The following is a 13,153-nucleotide window of genomic DNA, read 5'->3' as shown; positions in this document are numbered from 1 at the left end:
TGACTTTACTGCCCATTTGCCATTAACTGTCCTGAAACTTAAGTAATACCAAAGTAATACATTCAGATGTCCTTAGATAAACTCACAAGTGGTACAGCAGTCGAGGGCACTGAATCTCAGTGCAAGTGATGTCACTACAGTCCCTGGTTTGAATCCAGACTCTATCACATCCGGTTGTGATTGGGAGTCTCATAGGGTGGAGCACAATTGGCACAGCGTCGTCCGGGTTTGGCCGGGTAGGCCGTCATTGTAAATAATAATTTGTTCTCAACTGACTTGCCTAGTTAAATAAAGGTACATTTAAAACATAATAATAATAAACTCTACATGCCTTTAACTCTGAAAACTGAGGTCACCTGTAAGTAAAATCCACACAGACTTTCCTACGGACACAACTCACAAAATATAAATAAGACTTCATGTAACATTTTCTACTTCTGCAGAAAGGTAATCTTTCATTTCCCTACATTGATTGATTTCTCCAATGTTGGCTGTACCAGAGTAGAAATATATCATATGAATGTTTGGCATGCTATTACTCCACTTTATCATAATATGTACTTTTGGCCTACCATAATTCATGCTCTCTCACACTGTAGCCTGGAATAAAACTGATGACAACTTTTCTCTCCATGATAAAATGTTTAAATAAACCATAGGATGTTCCCCTACGGTATGTTAAAAAAAAGTGTTGTGCAGGGCATCAGGGGGCGAGGCTAGTGTTGTAAGGATTTACCAAGGCTGTGTTCAGTCAATTGAATGTTGTGAAACATTCTGCAATGGGATATATTGAAACGACTCCCAAAATGGTCCACATTGTGGCTGTGGTGGCAGTTCTATTAACCTTTGTGGTGGAATGTTGAGTAGGAGCTTGGGTCAGTGTGTGGCAGAACCTTTGGTTATTGGTTTATTGACTTTCAGTGAGCTGTTACTATCAAGTACATGAGAATCACAATCACTGTGGTTGACATGCTTCTGAGTACCACATGCACATCTGATTCATGTTCCTATTACCAACAGCAGTAGGCCTGATTACCAACGATGACGAGACGGCATATAGGGAGGCGGAGTGGTGCCAGGAAAACAACCTCTCCCACAACGTCAACAAAACAAAAGGAGCTTATCGTGAACTTCAGGAAACATCAGAGGGAGCACACCCCCATCCACATCGATGGGACCGCAGTGGAGAAGGTGGAAAGCTTCAAGTTCCTCAGCGCACACATCATGGACAATCTGAATTGGTCCACCCACACAGACAGTGTGGTGAAATAGGTGCAACAGTGCCTCTTCAACCTCAGGAGGCTGAAGAGATTTGGCTTGGCCCCTAAGACCCTCACAAAGTTTTTACAGATGCACAATTGAGAGCATCCTGTCAGGCTGTATCACAGCCTGGTACAGCAACTAGACCACCCGCAACCGCAGGGCGCTCAAGAGGGTGGTACGGTCTGCCCAACGCATCAACGGGGCACACTGCCTGCCCTCCAGGACACCTACAGCACGCAATGTCACAGGAAGGCCAAAAAGATCAACAAGGACATCAACCACCCGGAGCCATGGCCTGTTCACCCTGATATCATCCAGAGGGCGAGGTAGGTACAGGTGCATCAAAGCTGGGACCAAGAGACTGAAAAACATCTATCTCAAGGCCATCAGACTGTTAAATAGCCATCACTAGCCGGCTACCAATTGCTTACTCAACCCTGCACCTTAGAGGCTGCTGCCCTATATATATATAGACATGGAATCACAGGCCACTTTAATAATGGAACACTAGTCACTTTAATAATGTTTACATACTGATTCCATATGTGTTATTTCATAGTTTTGATGACTTCACTATTATTCTACAATGTAAAAACAAAGCAAAACCCTTGAATGATTAGGTGTGTCCAAACTTTTGACTGTACTGTATTCTATTCTACTGTATTTTAGTCAATGTCTCTCCAACATTGCTCGTCCTAATAATTATACATTTCTTAATTCCATTCTTTTACTTTTATATTTGTGTATTGTTGTGAATTGTTAGATTATACTGCACTGTTGGAGCTAGGAACGCAAGCATTTCACTACGCCCGCAATACCATCTGCTAAATATGTGTATGTGACCAATAAAATTTGATTTGATATTTCTTACAGAGCCGGTAGAAAAGTGTGGTGAGACAGCATTTGCAAGGACTTTTCAACCTGGTGTGGGGCTGCCAGAGCCACACTGAGCGAGTCTACCAGACATATTCATTTGTTCACGTCATAGAAAAAACAAGAAAAACGCTCTGCAATGGAAAAGAAAGTAAGCTTTTCTTATTGGACATAGTACCTCCCCCAATTTCTGCCCGTTTGCATGTTTTGTCTCGTGAATACAACCTGTCCCTGGGATTTCATACATGCTGCAACAGGTGCATTCGCCTGTCAGTAACAGTGGTCTCCTAGCTACATTCCACAGAGCCTCATCAACCACGCCTCTCACCAACTATGTTTGGTTGCACCAGAGCATCATTGCTTGACTCTGCATGCTGCACTTGTGCTGCACTTGCATGCTGCACCTCTCCTGCCTGCCTGGTTGCCTGCCCCATGAGAGAGCGAACACATGTTCATGGAAAAGAAGGTATGTGTTAATAAAATACGTTTATAAAAGCAGTTTAGTCGTCCTCTGAAACTAGCTAGAATTATTCAATCTATAGCTAAAACTAACTCACTCACTTTTGTACATCGCCTTGGTCCGTACAATTGGACTTATTTTAGCGCCAGAAAACGTAATACTTTCAGATCAACTGTAATGTCAATACCATTGTAAAGCACACTTTCTCCCCTTTCTAACAGAATTCATGCCGAGACCTCCGTGCTGCCCGTTTCTGCATGATTGAAGAAGGCAATGAGCTTCTTCGGGTCTTTTTAAAAATGGCGGGTGGGGAAGCGAAACTAATGCGTGATAGTGAGAAGGAGAGGAGATGTATGGGAAAATGCCTTTTTTTCACTCCATCTGTCCAACTTATCACCTTATCGCCTCAAAGAATGTAAATAAAACACTATAAAGAGTTTATATAATGTGTCAATACATACCTATTTGAAGGTTTGTGTCGAATATGAATCGGGTTTTAGGGCGGTGCTAAAGTGATCTTTAGAAGTAAACAGTGGCTTGGAGAGTGACGATCGCTTACAGTGATGATGCAAAAAATGACTAGGTATCCCCCTTAACCCCCGTCACTGTCCATTTCCTGTTTTTAAAGGATGAGAGAAGTGCTACACCTGGGGGAGAGATATTGTAAGACAGAAATAGTTGCTTTATGCATGCTGTACGTTACGGCATGACATGTCACGATGTAACGGAGGGTCAGTTTTTTCAACTTTTCTCCAATACTATAGAGCCTTTACCATGATTTTGAAGTCAACACAGTCGCTACAGTCCCATTAGTTTTCTTTGCAGCCTGTTGGAATGTCGCGGTTGCGCACATTTGTACGGAATGGGGTGAGTTTACGTTAGCTAATAAAACTACTAACATTAGCTTTAGTAGCCTAGCTAGATAGCTAGCTAGTTAACGTTAGCTGCCTGGTTGATGCGATCATGCAGCCAGTAGCTAATGTTAATCATTTAGACTCTATAAATGTGTTTGGCACAAGATAAAGATTAAATGATCTGCTGCTGCTACCATAGGCCAAGGGATACTGAAGTTCCTGAAAAGGTTAGACAGCCAGTTTGTTAGTCCAATAATGGCATATTATTTTACTTTCACTGATCATTCAAAAAATGTGTGTGGTGGAAATTGTGTGGTGCTAACCCTAACCCTAACCTCACTGTCTTAAAAGTAAAAAACCTACAAATTCCACTTCAGAGAGACAATATGAACGCATTTGTCCAACCAATGGACAGCTAATGCAGAAAGAGAGACATTATTAATTTTAGCACAATGATAACTTTCACGGATAGAAACAGGTAGCCATCATGGCATCAGTCTTTTTCTACTAGCTAGTGCATAGTGACACCTACTGATAAAAACTGGTATCACAGGTTAGGTTAGAATAGAGTGCAATAGAACGAGTGACATTCAATAAATCTACTTCATGAAAAGGCGGATAGTATTTTCAATGCAAACTTTGAAATTAGTTGATTTAATCATTGAATATATGGATTTTACAGGCAATCAGTTCCTACAGTGAGCGCCAGGGAACCAACCACTGGTGGGCCAGATGGAGGCCAAGACAACAACACAAGGTTAGTGTTTTATGAATAACACATTAAAACAAACGTTGTTACAAAGTCTACTCTGTATGGTGATAAATGTAACCTTGCCTTACATAACCCTGACAGACAAATCACACAAATTCCACATGTAAACACATGATCTTATGCGAAGTTAATGTGATAGCATGTGACAACAAGTAAAGTAACATGTAATAACATGAAACTACGCACGCTCACATGATCATGTCAAGTGTTCCAAAAACACATGAAACACATGTTTCTGTAAGGGAAAGCTTGTATAATTAATAATTGCAACAGAGCACTGTAATCAGATTAACACATAATAGGTTTTATGACATAAAATGTTGTGTGAAGTACTTAAGTAAAAATCCTTTAAAGTACTACTTAACTTCTTATGGCTGCAGGGGCTGTATTGGGTAGCTTGGATGAAAGGTGCCCTGCTCCTCAGTCCCAGTTGGTAATATATGCATATTATTTGTAGTATTGGATAGACTCAGAAGTTTCTAAATCTGTTAGAATGATTTCTGTGAGTATAACAGAACTCATATGGCAGGCAAAAACCTGAGAAGAAATCTGATGTTGGTCGATTTTCAACCCAGCCCCTATTGAATACATAGTGGGTTATTGGTCATGTTGCACTTCCTAAGGCTTCCACTAGATGTCAACCGTATTTAGAAACTTGAATGAGGATTCTACTGTGATGGGGGGCTGGATGAGAGCTCTTGAGTCAGTGGTCTGGCAGAGAGCCAGGTCCTGGTCACGTGCATTTCACAAGATAGTGACCTGCTTTCCATGCTTTTCTACAGACAATGGAATTCTCCGGTTGGAACGTTATTGAAGATTTATGATAACAACATCCTAAAGATTGATTCTATACTTAGTTAGAAATGTTTTTAAGACCTGTAATATAACTTTTTGAAGTTTTCGTCCGACGTTCGGCTGGACCAGCACAAGCATTTGGATTTGTGTACTAAACGCCCTAACAAAAGTAGCTACTTGGACATAAATAATGGACATTATCGAACAAAACAAACATTTATTGTGGAACGAGGATTCCTGGGAGTGCATTCTGATGAAGATCGTCAAAGGTAAGGGAATATTTATAATGTTATTTCGGATTTCTGTTGACTCCATCATGGCTGATAAAAAAATGTTTTCTGAGCGCTGTCTCAGATTATCGCATGGCTTGCTTTTTCCGTAAAGTTTTTTAAAATCTGACACAGCGGTTGCATTAAGGAGAGGTATATCTATATTTCCATGTCTAACAATTGTATTTTCATTGACATTTATAATGAGTATTTCTGTAAAATGATGTGGCTCTCTGCAATATCACCGGATGTTTTTAAAACTAGTGAACTTAATGTGCCAATGTATACTGAGATTTTTTAAATATGAACTTTATCAAACAAAACATACATGTATTGTGTAACATGAAGTCCTATGAGTGTCATCTGATGAAGAACATCAAAGGTTAGTGATTCATTTTATCTCTATTTGTGCTTTTTGTGACTCCTCTCTTTGGCTGGAAAATGGCTTTTCTGTGAGTTGGTGCTGACCTAACAATCATTTGTGGTGCTTTTGCTGTATTGCCTATTTGAAATCGGACACTGTGGTGGGATTAACAACAAGATTACCTTTAAAATGGTATAAGATACATGTATGTTTGAGGAATTTTAATTATGAGATTTCTGTTGTTTTGAATTTGGCTCCCTGCACTTTCACTGGCTGTTGTCATATCAATCCCGTTAACGGAATTGCAGCCCTAAGTAGTTTTTTGGAGTATCTGTACTTTACTAGACTATTTATATGTTTGACTACTTTTACTTTATTACATTCCCAAAGAAAATAATGTACTTTTTACTCCATACATTTTCCCTGACACCCGAAAGTACTTGTTAGATTTAGAGTGATTAGCACGATTGGAAAATAATAATAAGAAATCATTCACACACTTATCAAGAGAACACCCCTGGTCATCCCTACTACCTCTGATCTGGTGGACTCCCTAAACACAAATTCTTAGTTTGTAAATTATGTCTGAGTGTTGGAGTGTGCCCCTGGCTATCTGTAAATAAAATAAAAACAAGAGAAATTGTGCTTTCTAGTTTACTTAATGTAAGGAATGTGAAACTTTTTTTTTCTTTGCTTTGATACTTAAGTATATTTAAAACCAAATACTTGTAGTAGTATTTTCCTGGGTGACTTTTAACTTTAATTTTCTATTAATTAAGTTATATTTACTTTTACTCAAGTATTACAATTGGGTACTTTTTCCACAACTGGTTATTTTGAAATGATGAATGTGCATTCAAAATGGCAGGCTTTTGAGGTTATTCAAATGACATATAGGCTATTCACTGCAGTTTACAACCTAGACTAGAGTTTAGTACTCACTTGAAAACAGTAATATAACTCTTCATCACATTCTGTTGTTCTAGCCTGGGTACGATACATTTCTTGTCCCTAATAAACTAAATAATAAGGTCCCTTTTCGAGCTGCATACCCGGGGACAGGAGGGCACTCAGAGTGCTGCCTCTGGAGCGCACATCATAGCTTAAATATGATTTCCTTTTCTTTTTTTTTCTTTCACTGTGAAAATTGACTGGATATAATCACTGCAATATTCAGCCTAACATAGAACTTTTGAATGACAGGCTAATATGCATACGCTTCTAATTTAGGATATAGGCTACATCACGAGCCTGTCTGTCTTCATTGTTATGTTGCGCAATTACTCACATGGCCTCTCCACTGACATGGCTATTACTTTTAAATATTGTGGAGTCCCAGAAAAAAAACTTGTTGGACACTTATTTAAACTTATTTTCTTTAGCCTACTAATAGCCTGTTGGAGGAGAGATGCATGCTTGCTCTTGCTTGCTTAATGTAGGCTACAGCATTAACAGGCGGGGAGTGCATATTTTCATATAGTTTCCCTATCTTAACACTGGGCTACATCCTGACAAAATAGGGATACACCATATGAGAGACCTTTTAATGTACCTTTCTGGACCTTCTAAACTGTCGATAATAGACCCAAACGAATCCAAATGGTTGGATAATCAGGCCTAAGCTGTTGGCCTATGCAGTTATTTCAGCATGAAACAAAACAGGAGGTGTGAGCGGTTATTCAAATTAGCTTACATCACGGAAACTTACAGCCTATGGGCAATACTTTTGAATGCACTTGATAACTATAGTACGTTACTCATTGCACTGTGTTGTTGTAGCCCAGGTATAATAATTGTCTTGCCTAAAAATGTAGGCCTAGGTCTATTTGTTTGCCTCATCACTTTACCCCTTGATACCGATATGTACATATCTACCTCAATTTCCTCGTCCCCCTGCACAATTTCCTCGTACTGGTTCCCCATGTATATAGCCAAGCTATCATTGCTTATTGTGTATATATCCCAAGTGTTAAAATAGTTTTTCTATTATTATGTTTTATTTATTGTATTATGCATTGTTGGGAAGGGCCTACACCTGCTGTTTACGAAGCATGTGACAATGAACATTTTATTTGATTTAATCAATAGTGGGGCTTTGCATGCCGGGGCACCACAGAGCGCAGCCTGGAGAAACGCACAACAGATCTGCCATTTCATAATCTGGTTACTTATTTTTATTGCACTTTGACAGGTAAATATTTAGCCTATAGCGCTAATATTTAGCTAATGAAAGGCCTAATATCTATCTAATATTTAGCTTCTTACTTCGGCTACACATCACTTGCCTCTCTCTTCCAGCTGCTCCTGTATGCAACAAGCTACACAAGTCTCTCCACAATAGGCCTCTATTAAATCCTAGAAAAAGCTATTTTGAAGAAGAAGAAAAAAATACTAGGCCTTATAGCCTATTCGGGAAAGAAGCAAGTTTGCTCTTGCTAATTGCTTAATGTAAAACAGGCCTACAGCATAGAAAATGCAAGTTGAGGAGAGAAATTTGCATTGGTGTGATCCCTTTTGGCCTGTTATGATAAAATTGTTGCACTCATTGATGCATTGAACATAGTTGCACAAGAAAGGGAAAAGGGGGATACCCAGCTAGCAATGAGGAACTGATTGAATCAGCCCGGAATCGGGTGTCGGACTTGCCCTGGAATCAGAATGAATTACTGCCAAAGTCGGCCCAAGTACATCGGGCCGTTTCCATCTACTGGAATTCAGACAACTTTGCCTGCATCTTACCAGAATCCCCCCAGAAGCGGCCCAATGCAAATTTAAATGAATGTATACAAAATTACCCGATTTAGTCATTTTATATATTACTATTATACATTTTAGACATACAAATTATACCTATCCACAAAAAACACTTCGTATCGGAGGAAACACCATACACCTGGTGACCGTGTCAGTGTGCATGCACCTGGCCCGCCACAAGTCAATGGAACAAGGACACTCCGGGCGGCCAAACCCTGCCCTGACTCGGATGACGCTGGGCCATTTGTGCATCGCTTCATGGGTCTCCCGGCCGCTGCCGGCATGGGTCTCGAACCAGCATCTGTAGCAACGCAGATTGCAGAGACTTAGATCACTACGCAACTTGGGAGGCTCCATCCACAAAATAATTCAATGTTAATTATATAAAGCAGCCCATTTGATCATCTGCCAGAGAGTAGCCCCATTCGGCCCGAGCCCCAAGTAATATATACATTTGGGCTAGATAACTCACACCGGAATCGGCCCGAGCTCCATCCCCGCATCCAAACCAGTATTATTTGCAGTTTTCACTATGACAATGAAAACACACTGAAAGCACTAAATGGTCTGAACCAGTATCCTATTGGTAAATACCTCATGAATGGTCTCGTTTACCACCCTATTAATAGCAGTGTGCAGTAGGATGCGTTGATCAGTTGATTGAAAGGTGTAGGAATGTAGAATGATAAAACTTTCCTCTATTGTGGATGCTCAGTTATGTAGCCTATAATTTATCACTATAGCTATCGTTATAGTTAAGACTTTTGGCTTGGTGGATGGCATGGGACTTAACTCTGTCACAACACAACAGCAGTCTTGCTAACGTTAGCGAACTTGATTGAAATAAATATACAATTATACACTTACACTTGTTTTTTATTCTTTATAAATTGACTCTCAAATAATTTACTGTGGCAAGTTTGCCCCCGGTGCGCTGCAGTAGGGAAGTAAAGAGGAAGTCAAATCCATCACTTCCATTGTTTGGCTATGCCCGTTTGAAAATTAGGTGTATAGTCAGATGAAAAGGGAAGTTATCTATAATAATCTTTTGTCATAGCCTACGAATAGGACCCAGATTGTCACACCACCTTGTGTGATATAATGTAATTTGGCCAGTCAAGCACATCCTAGAGTAAAATGTAGAGTAAAATGTTTTAAACATTTGTTTGGCAGCACGTCAGGCAAACTTACCATTATCAATGCATAGGGTTGAGATAGGGTTGAATAATAGGTGACACTATCCTCAGTCTGCACTGTCAACCTGTCCCATTTTGAGGTCCATTTGAAATATGGAGAAACACAATCTGCCCGCTTTCCAGTCACACTGTGTCAATGCATATCACCTGTGTTAGGAAAATCAAATCAAATGTTATTTGTCACATGCACCGAATACAACAGGTAGACCTTACAGTGAAATGCTTAATTACAAGCCCTTAACCAACAGTGCTTTACAACAAAAAAATAAGTGACAATTAACATTTTATTTGATTTAATAAAAATAAAATAAATAAAAGTAACAAATAATTAAACAGCAGCAGTAAAAAGGGGGTACTTGTACAGATTCAAAATATGCAGGGGCACCGGTTAGTCGAGGTAATTGAGGTAATATGTACAGTTGAAATCGGAAGTTTAGCCAAATACATTTAAACTAAATTTCACAATTCCTGACAAAAAAATATTCTTAGGTCAGTTAGGATCACCACTTTATTTTAAGAATGTGAAATTTCAAAATAATAGTAGAGAGAATGATGTATTTCAGCTTTTATTTCTTCCATCACATTCCTAGTGGGTCAGAAGTTTACGTACTGTCACATTCTGACCCTAGAATCTTGTGTTATTTGTTTGTTTTAGTTGGTCAGGACATGAGTTGGGTGGGCATTCTATGTTTTGTGTTTCTAGGTTGGTTCTCTGTGTTCGGCCTAGTATGGTTCTCAATCAGAGGCAGGTGTCGTTAGTTGTCTCTGATTCAGAATCATACTTAGGTAGCCTGGGTTTCACTGTTGGTTTGTGGGTGATTGTTTCCGTGTCTGTCGCCACATGGTACTGTTTCGGTTTGTTCACATTTATTGTTTTTGTATTCATAGTGTTCAGTTTATTCTTTTTAAATAAACAACCATGGACACTTACCATGCTGCGCATTGGTCCTCCGATCCTTCTCGCTTCTCCTCCTCAGATGAAGAAGAGGAGGAAAACCCTTACAGAATCACCCACCAATCAAGGACCAAGCGGTGTGGTAACGGGCAACAGCGGCCGAAGACACAAGACTCCTGGACGTAGGAGGAAATCCTAGATGGGAGAGGACCCTGGGCATTCCCCTTTGCTCAGGGGAATATCGCCACCCCAAAGTGCAGCAGGAGAGGCAGCAGCAGCCAGCATCACAAGACTCATGGACATGGGAGGACGAGTTGGACGGAAAAGGACCCTGGGCAGAGCCAGGGGAATATCGCCGCCCCAAAGCAGAGCTGGAGGCAGCAAAAGCAGAGTGGCGGCATTACGAGGAGCTGGCACGGCAGCGAGGCTTGAAGCCCGAGAGGAAGCCCCAAAAATGTCTTGAGTGGGGGGGCACAGCGAGAGTGTGGCAGAGTCAGGAGTCAGACCTGAGCCAACTCCCCATGTTTACCGTGAGGAGCCAATGATGGAACCAGAGCCGGTGTTGGAGGTGAGCGAAGCAGAGACAGTGAAGTTAATGGGGAAATTGGAGGAGAGAGATATGGGGGAGGTGCTCTGTTGGTGCATGAGGCACGGCATTCGCACAACGGAGCGTGTCAGTGATTTGACGGCACCTGGGTCAGCTCTCCATACTCGTCCTGAGGTGCGTGCTAGTCGTATGGTGAAGACTGTGCCAGCCTCACGCACCAGGCCTCCTGTGCACCTCCCTAGCCCTGCACGTCCTGTGCCAGCTCAGCGCTACAGTACTCCTAGCAGTGCTAACCATGGCGGGCGTTGTACGGGGTCCCCAGTACGCGTGCTTAGCCCGGTGCGCTACATCCCAGCTCCCCACATCTGCCGGGCTAGGGTGAAGATCCAGCCAGGGCGGAAGGTGCCAGCCCTGCTCTCAAGATCTCCAGTACGCCTTCATCAGACCAGAGGACATTTCTCCAAAAAGTACGATCTTTGTCCCCATGTGCAGTTGCAAACTGTAGTCTGTTTTTTTATGGCTGTTTTTGAGCAGTGGTTTCTTCCTTACTGAGTGGCCTTTCAGGTTGTCATTATTGGACTCGTTTTACTTTGGATATATGTCACACCCTGACCATAGTTTGGTTTGTATGTTTCTATGTTTTGGTTGGTCAGGGTGTGAGCTGAGTGGGCATTCTATGTTACATGTCTAGTTTGTCTAGTTCTATGTTTGGCCTTATATGGTTCTCAATCAGTGGCAGGTGTTCGTCATTTTGGTGTTTGGTTTTGTGGGTGATTGTCCTTGTTCCTGTCTCTGCACCAGATAGGACTGTTTGGGGTTTTTCCACATTTCTTGTTTTTGTAGTCAGTTGTTCATGTGTACCTTTTACGTATTAAAATGAACCATGGACACTTACCATGCCGCATATTGGTCCTCTGATCCTTTTCGCCTCTCCTCTTCGGAAGAAGAGTTACCTGTTTCCTCCAGCATCTTCACCATGTCCTTTGCTGTTGTTCTGGGATTGATTTGCAATTTTCACACCACAGTACGTTCATCTCTAGGAGACAGAACACGTCTCCTTCCTGAGCGGTATGATGGCTGCGTGATCCCATGGTGTTTATACTTGAGCACTATTGTTTGTACAGATGAACATGGTACCTTCAGGCGTTTGGAAATTGCTCCCAAGGATTAACCAGACTTGTGGAGGTCTACAATGTTTTTTCTGCGGTCTTGGCTGATTTCTTTTGATTTTCCCATGATGTCAAGCACTGAGTTTGAAGGTAAGCCTTGAAATACACCTACAGGTACTCCTACAGGTACAAATTATGTCAATTAGCCTATCAGAAGCTGCTAAAGCCATGACATCATTTTCTGGAATGTCCCAAGGTGTTTAAAGGCACAGTCAACTTAGTGTATGTAAACTTCTGACCCACTGGAATTGTGATACAGTGAAATAATCTGTCTAAACAATTGTTGAAAAAATGACTTGTCATGCATAAAGTGTCTTGCACAAAGTATATGTCCTAACCAACTTGCCAAAACTAAGAAATTTGTGGAGTGGTTGAAAAACGAGTTTTAATGACTCCAGGAAGAGTTAAATTGGCAATGTATACATTATAAACAGAGAGTAACAGCAGCGTAAAAGAGGGGTCTGGGTAGCCCTTTGATTAGCTGTTCAGGAGTCTTATGGCTTGGGGGTTGAAGCATTTTGGACCTCGACTTTGCGCTCCGGTACCGCTTGCCGTACGGTAGCAGAGAGAACAGTCTGTGACTAGGGTGGCTGGAGTCTTTGACCATATTTAGGCCTTTCCGCTGACACCGCCTGATGTAGAGGTCCTGGATGGCAGGAAGCTGGCCCCAGTGATGTACTGGGCCATACGCACTACCCTCTTTAGTGCCTTGCGGTCAGAGGCAGAGCAGCTGCCATACCAGGCAGTGATGCTCTCGATGGTGCAGCTGACAACTTTTGAGGATCTGAGGACCCATGCCCAATCTTTTCAGTCTAAAAACACACAACCCTGAGAGTCTGACCAAGCATAGCACGTTTTGTATTACACCTATGGACACACATAATTCATTCACACACTTACAGTACACACTAATACATTGTAATATGTTTTTGATGGCACAGT

This window comes from Oncorhynchus gorbuscha, linkage group LG16 (genome assembly GCF_021184085.1).
Source record: "Oncorhynchus gorbuscha isolate QuinsamMale2020 ecotype Even-year linkage group LG16, OgorEven_v1.0, whole genome shotgun sequence".
Lineage (NCBI taxonomy): Eukaryota > Metazoa > Chordata > Actinopteri > Salmoniformes > Salmonidae > Oncorhynchus > Oncorhynchus gorbuscha.
Note: the sequence above shows the minus strand (reverse complement) of the source record.